Genomic DNA, 7,259 nt, shown 5'->3' with positions numbered 1-7,259 from the left:
TCCAACCCCAAACACTAAACTTAACCCCTAACCCTAACGACAACCTTAACCCTAGGCTCGCTACTACGTTTGTATTGACTATGTCAACGTTGATTACTATGATCGCTGTCTTAGGACTGCACGGCAGCGAGGGGATTGCGAATCTTATATTAATATTTTTGTATTGAGGCAGTGCATTAGCATTACAGGTGCTTCTTACATGAGCAATGGGGGTGTCGTATTTTGGGTGTCACGTCTGCATTACGACTGCTGCATTTGTCTTCCGAGGATGCGGTGTGGATCTCGCATTGCGGCCGCCTCACAATGGCTGGGGAGAACCTCGGTGGCAGGATTCAGAGGGACTTTTGGTTTCCCGTTTTCCACATTGAACCCTTCTAACTGGTCTCTGACTCTGATTATTCAGGGCTGCAAACAGGAAGGATTTTACTCACCGTCGATGCGGCCCCGAGTTGTCCCAAAGCGAGGCAGTGTCCCCAAGGTCTGTGCTGAGCAGAACGCAGCTCCGCCCTCACGGTACCGCCGGCCCGCCCGGGTCTGTGCTGAGCAGAACACTGGTCTGCCTTCGCTGTACCTCCGAAGTCTGTGCAGAGGAGAACTCAGCTCTGCCCACGCGATGCTCTCCGGGTCTGCACTGAGGAGAACACAGCTCCGTCCTCGCAAAGGCACGGCGCCGGCGCAGGCGCAGAGGGGAGCGCACAGCGCCGGCGCAGGCGCAGAGGGGAGCGCACAGCGCCGGCGCAGGCGCAGTGGGGGGGGGGGGGGGGCGAACAGCGCCGGCGCAGGCGCGGGCGGGGGGGCGGACAGCGCCGGCGCAGGCGCAGAGGGGGCGCACAGCGAGCATCGTCAGGGCGGAGCTTAGTTCTCCTCTGCATACACTTCGGAGGTACAGCGAGGGAGGACCAGTGTTCTCTTCAGCACAGACCCGGGCGGGCCTGCAGCACCGTGAGGGCGGAGCTGCGTTCTGCTCAGCACAGACCCAGGGGACACCGCGAAGGCAGAGCAGCGTTCTCCTCAGCACAGACCTTGGGGAAACTGCCTCGCTTTGGACAACTCGGGGCCGCATCGACGGTGAGTAAAATCCTTCCTGTTTGCAGCCCTGAATAATCAGAGTCAGAGACCAGTTAGAAGGGTTCAGTGTGGAAAACGGGAAACCAGAAGCCCCTCTGAATCGTGCAAACCGAGGTTCTCCCCAGCCGTTGTGAGGCGGCCGCAATGCGAGATCCACACCGCATCCTCGGAAGACAAATGCAGCAGTCGTAATGCAGACGTGACACCCAAAATATGACACCCCCATTGCTCATGTAAGAAGCACCTGTAATGCTAATGCACTGCGTCAATACAAAAATATTAATATAAGATTTGCAATCCCCTCGCTGCCGTGCAGTCCTAAGACAGCGATCATAATAATCAACGTTGACATAGTCAATACAAACGTAGTAGCGAACCTAGGGTTAAGGTTGTTGTTAGGGTTAGGGGTTAGGGGTTAAGTTTAGTGTTTGGAGTTGGAGATAGGGGTTGGGATCAGAGTTAGGGGTTAGGAGTCAACGTTTAGAGTTAGGGGTTAAGAGAGGTTAGGAGTTAGGGGTTAGGGTTGCATTAGGGTGAGGGTTGGGGTTAGGGGTTAGGGTTAAGGGTTAGGGGTTAGGGTTGGGGTTGGGTGTCAGGGGTCAGGGTCAGAGTCAGGGTTAGGGGTCCCACTCTGTGGGTTGTCTGTTTACTCTGCTGACTGTTCCCTTTGCTGTGCAAAAGCTCTTTAAGTCCCAGCTATTTATCTTTGTTTTTATTGCATTTGCATTTGGGTTCTTGGTCATGGAATCCTTGCCTATGCCAATATCTAGAAGGGCTTATCCAGTGTTATCTTCTAGAATTTTTATAATTCAGGAATTAAGTTTAAGTTCTTAATCCATCTTGAGTAGATTTTTCTATAAGGTGAGAGATGAGAATCCAGTTTTATTCCCCTACATGTGGCTCGCCAATTATCCAAACATCATGTGTTGAAAAGGGTGTCCTTTCCCCACTTTATGTTTTTGTTTACTTTGTCAAAGATCAGTTGGCTGTGAGTATTTGGGTTAATTTCTGGGTTCTCTCTTCTGTTCCATTGGTCTGTGTGCCTATTTTTAAACCAGTACCATGCTGTTTTGGTAACTATGGCCTTATCGTCAAACTTAGATTGTCTGTGCTCTTTCATACTTTTTGACCTAGGTGTTTAGGGCTACAAGCTTTCCTTTTAGCACTGTCTTTGCTGTATCCCAGAGGTCTTGATAGGTTGTGTCATCCAGTTCGAAGAAATTTTTTACATTTCCATCTTGATGGAAGTGCCCTTGGCGGGCAGCCGGTTGGGGGCACTATCCCAGAGTGTATTGCTGGCAACAGTGAGGTGGGATAAGTGTGCTATCCGGGGCTGCACTGTGCGGCTGTGGGGGGGTGGTGGCGATTTTGGGTTGAGGGCACTATGGGGTGCTGCAGTGCCCATGGTGCGTGGAGGCAGGGCGGTTTGTGTGTCTTGGGTGCGCTATTGTGGGGGGGCTACACTGCTGGTGGCAGGGGGCAGGGTGGGTTGGGGGCCATATCAGGTGCTACACTGATTGCTTTAGCTGGGATTTCCAGTAGTATGTTTAACAACAGTGGTGACAGTGGGCATCCTTATCATGTTCCAGATCTTAGAGGAAAAGCTTTCCATTTTTCCCCATTCCATCTGATTCTAGCTGTGGGTGTCTTTCCTGTAGTTTTTATTATGTTGCTGTGTGTTTCTTCTGTATCCGTTTTTTTGAGGATTTAGAGCATGAAGGGATGTTGAATTTCATCACATGCTTTTTCAGTTTCAGTTGACATGATCATACTGCTTTTGTCGTTTATTTTGTTGATGTGATGTATCACATTGTATGTTGAGTGACCCCTGCATCCCAGGGATACATCCCACTTGATCATGATGAATTATCTTTTTAATGTATTACTGAATTTGATTCACTGGTATTTTGTTGAGGAATTTTGGATCAATATTAGAGATACTGGCCTGTAGTTTCCTTCTTTGATGCCTTTGTCTGATTTTGGTATCACAGTAATAATGGTCTCATAGAATAAGTTCGGAAGTATTCCCTCCTGTTTTTCCAAATAGTTTGAGTAGGATTCGTACTAGGTCTTTAAATTTTTTGGTGTGAAGCCATCAGCAGTGAAGACAACAGTTCCTGGCTTTTCTTTACTGGGAGACTTTTTCTGATGGCTTGGATCTCACTACTTGTTACCAATCTGTTCTGGTCTTGGATGTTTTCATTGTTCAACCTACGTAGGTTGTATGCATCTAGGAATTTGCCAATTTTTACTAGGCTTTCCAGTTTATTGGCATATAGTAGCCAGTTATGATCCTTTGAATTTCTGAAGTATCAGTTGTAATGTCTCCTTTTTTTATCTGTTGATTTTATTTATTTGAATCTTGTCTCTTTTTTTCTTAGTTATCCTGGTGAAAAGTTTGTAATTTTGTTTAGCTTTCCAGAAAACCAAGTTTTTGTTTAATCTTGTGTGTTTTTTATTTCAATTTTATTTCTGCTATGATCTTACTTATTTTGTTATTTTCAGTTTAGTTTGTTCTTACTTTACTAGTTCTTTAAGATGTTTTGTTTATTTGAAGTTTTTTTTTTTGTATGGATGGTAGGCTCTTATAACTATAAATATCTGCCTTTGTACTGCTTTCTGTGTAACAATATTGGTATACTGTGTTTTCATTACCCTTTGTTTCATGAAATTTTTGAGTTTCTGTCTTAATATCTTCATTGACCCGCTAGTCATTTATTCAGGAGGGTAGTGTTTAACTTCCTTGTGATTGTATTCTTTCCAAAGTTACTCTTCTTATTGATACCTACTTTCATTCCTTTGTAGTCAAAGAAGATGGCCACGGAGACAGCAGTGTGGTAGGAGTGGTAGGAGCCGGCCATCCGCGAGAGCTGCTCTGTGCCTGGCTGCTGGATGCTAGATCCTGCGGCCCACTGGCTTGCCTCACTGTGGTTGGTGGTGGCGGTGACAGAGACTGCAGCATGACCAGAGTGGTAGGACAGGGGCTATCCAGGGCTGCACCTTTCGCAGTGTGGGGTGGGTTGGGGGCTCTATCCAGGGTGTCATTGCCTGCATTAGGGGTACTGGGTGGCAGCACTGTACAAGGCTGCACTGCCCACGGCAGGGAGGGTGGGTTATGGGCGCTTTCTGGGGCTGCAATGCCCATGTAGGAGGACAGGTTAGGGCACTATTGGGTATATGCTACTGGCAGCATTGGGGGATGGAGGTGGGGGGCGCTATTGATGGCAGGACTAGCCGTGGAGGGGGGGCGAGTTCATTGCTATCAGGGACTGCACTGCTGGTGGCGGTCAGCAGAGTTGGCATCCAAGGAAGGAGTAGTTCTCCTCTCCCTGACTCCACACTCCAGAGGCCGACCTACTCTTGGTCATACTGGAGTGCAACAGGCGCTCAGCGTTTGTGTGGGAATCCTGAGCGTGGCAGCGCCCCCACACCCACCGTGGTTCCTGGGCCTGTGCACTCTGAGTCTGTGCCTCAGAGGCTGCCAGGCACGCCTGGGGACACCACGGGGGACAGGGCCCTGTGCATGGAGGTGTCCGGAACAGGAATTAGCACTGGGGTGCGGAGGGCTGGCTGGGTCTGATTTTTTCTGCTTCTCCTGCTCCCCAACCAGTGCAGCCCTGGTGGGCCCAATGGTTCCTGTGTAGTGGGGAGCTGGGTGCTGTGGTGTCTCCAGCACCCACCCCAGACCCCAGTTCCTGGCCAGCTTGGGCCAAAAGGAGAGGCTGTACTTTGGAGGATGGGTGTGAGTGTGTTTGCTGAAACTGGCCCCTGCCACCCAGTGGCCAGCATGACAAGTTGAGGCTCTAACCCTTTCACCCTTTGCATCTTCCTCTAGGCTCTTCTGGCTTTGCCTGCCCAGCTGCTCCGTGCCAGGAGGAGCAGGAGGAGACACCTAGGGCTTGCGACAACATGGCTCACCTCGCTGCGGGTGGGTGGCAGTGACGGAGACTGCATTGCACCGGAGCGGTAGGAGAGTGGCTGTGCTAGGAGGACAGGCTGCTGCAGCCAGGGTTGGGGGTCAGGCTTACAGCGATGGACGGGCTACAGCAGTGGCCAGGTGGTAGGAGCCTTGTATTGAGGGCGGGTGCATTGGCAATGGGACTGGCTTTGCCCTGCCCCTGCCGTGGATCTGGCCCTGTACTGCCCTGCCTTGCCCTGTAACTGCCCTACTGTTACCTGGACTGTTTCAGCCCTGTCCTGCTCTGGTCCCATCCTGACCCTGTCTTGGCCCTGTGCTACCCCATCCCTGCCCTGGTCTTTCCCTGGCACTGGTCCTGCCTAACCTGCGCTGGCCTGGCCTTGGCTCTGGCCCTGGCTCTGGCCCTGCCCCTTGTCCTGACCCTGGTCCTGTCATGGCACTGGCCCTGCCAGTAGTCATGGTCCTGCTCCTTTTCTGGCCCTGACCTGGCCTTGGACATGTCCTGGCCCTGCTTTGGCCCATCCCTGCCCTGGCCCCACCATGGGCCTGCCTGTTCTGCCTCTCCTGGCACTGACCTTGCCCTGTCATGGCCCAGTGGTGCCATTGCCCTGCATTACCCTGCGCTGCTTATGCCTTGGCCCCAGTTGGTGCTGGCCGCTCCCTGGACCTGCCCTGACCCTGCCTTGGGTTTTGCCCTGCCCTCACTGTGGCCTGGTCCTGGCCCTAGCTCTGGTCCTGCCATATCCCTGGCCCTGCCCTTATCCAGGCCCTTTCCCTGCTGCTGCCCTGGCCCTGGCCTGGAACCTGGTCCTGTGAAGGACCTGCCCTGACTCTGCCGTGGCCCTGGCCCTGCTCTGCCTTGTCCTGGCCCTGACCCAGACCCTTTCTGGCTCTGCCCTGGCCCTTCCCTGGCCCTGAGCTGGCAGTGGTCTGCCCCTCATCTTGCCATCACCCTGCCCTTCTGTGCTCTGGGTGTGTCATCACCCTGCCCTAGCCCTACTCTGCCTTTAACCCTGCCCGGGCCTTACCTTGACCCTCACCCTAGCCTTCTCTAGGCCCTGCTCTGGACCTGGCCCTAGAAGAGACCTGGCCCTGACCCTGGCCCTGGTCTTTGTCCTGCCATAGCCCTGGCCCTGAAGTGGCCTTGGAGGTGTCCTGGCCGTAGCGTGACATGGCTCTGCCTTGGCCTGTCCCTGCCCTGCCCCCACCATCGCCTTGCCCTGCTCTGCCCTGTCCCAGTACTGACCTGGCTGTGACATTCCCCTGCCCTACCCTGCCTTGGCTGTGCCCTGGCTCAGTTCTGGCCCTGGCCCCGGCCCTGCCCTGGACATGCTCTGACACTGCCTCAGCGTTGGCACTAGCCTGGCTCTTTCTTGGCATCAGCCTTGCTCACTCTGTGGACCGGCTCTTGTCCTGTCCTGCACTTGCCATACCATGCCCTGCCCTGCCCTACCCTGACTCAGCCCTGGCCTAGCCCTGGCCTTGGCATTGCCCCTGGTCCTGCCATATTTCTTGCCCTGTCCCTACCCTGGCCTTGGCCCTGACCCTTACCTTGCTCTGGCCATGCCCTTGCCCTAACGCAGCCGCTGGCCCTGTCATGGCCCTGCCTTGGACCTGTCCTGGCCCTGGCCCTTCCCTGCTTGAGACCTTGCCCTGGTTCTCCCTGGCCCTGGCCCTACCCTGGCCTTGCACTGCCCTGGCCCTTGCCCTGACACTGGTCCTGTCACTGGCCTAGCCCCAGCCCTGTTGCTGGTCTTACCATGGCCCAGACCCTGCCTTGGTCCTGCCCTGACACTGTCCTGGTCCCTGGCTGTGCCAAGAACCTGCACTGTCCTTGCCCTTGTTTTGCCCCTGCCCCGAACCTGGTCCTGCCCAGGTCATGGCCATGGCCCTTGGCTGTTCCCTTACCCTGCCCAGGTCTTGGCACTGGCCTGGCCCTGCCCTGTCTAAGTCCTATGCTTTCCTCGCCCTGCCTCGCCCGCCATGGCCCTGCCTTGGCCCTAGCCTGGCTTTGACCCTGCCCTGGCCCCATCTTGGCCTTCACCCTAGCCTCACCTGGGCACTGTGTTGGACCTGGCCATAGCACAGACCTGGTTGTGGCCCTGGCCCTGCTCTAGACCTGGCTTTGTCCCTGGTTCTTAGATGACCCTTGCCCTGCCCTGCCTGCCCCTGCCCTTACCCTGGCACTGGCCTTGGACGTGTCCGTGGTCCTAACCCTGGCCTGCCCTGGAGCTGCCACTGTCTTGGCCCTGCCCTGGCTCTGGCCCTACCC

Source organism: Nomascus leucogenys, chromosome 7b, assembly GCF_006542625.1.
Source record: "Nomascus leucogenys isolate Asia chromosome 7b, Asia_NLE_v1, whole genome shotgun sequence".
NCBI classification, from domain to species: domain Eukaryota; kingdom Metazoa; phylum Chordata; class Mammalia; order Primates; family Hylobatidae; genus Nomascus; species Nomascus leucogenys.
The sequence above is the reverse complement of the archived record's forward strand: the minus strand, read 5'-3'. Positions refer to the sequence as shown.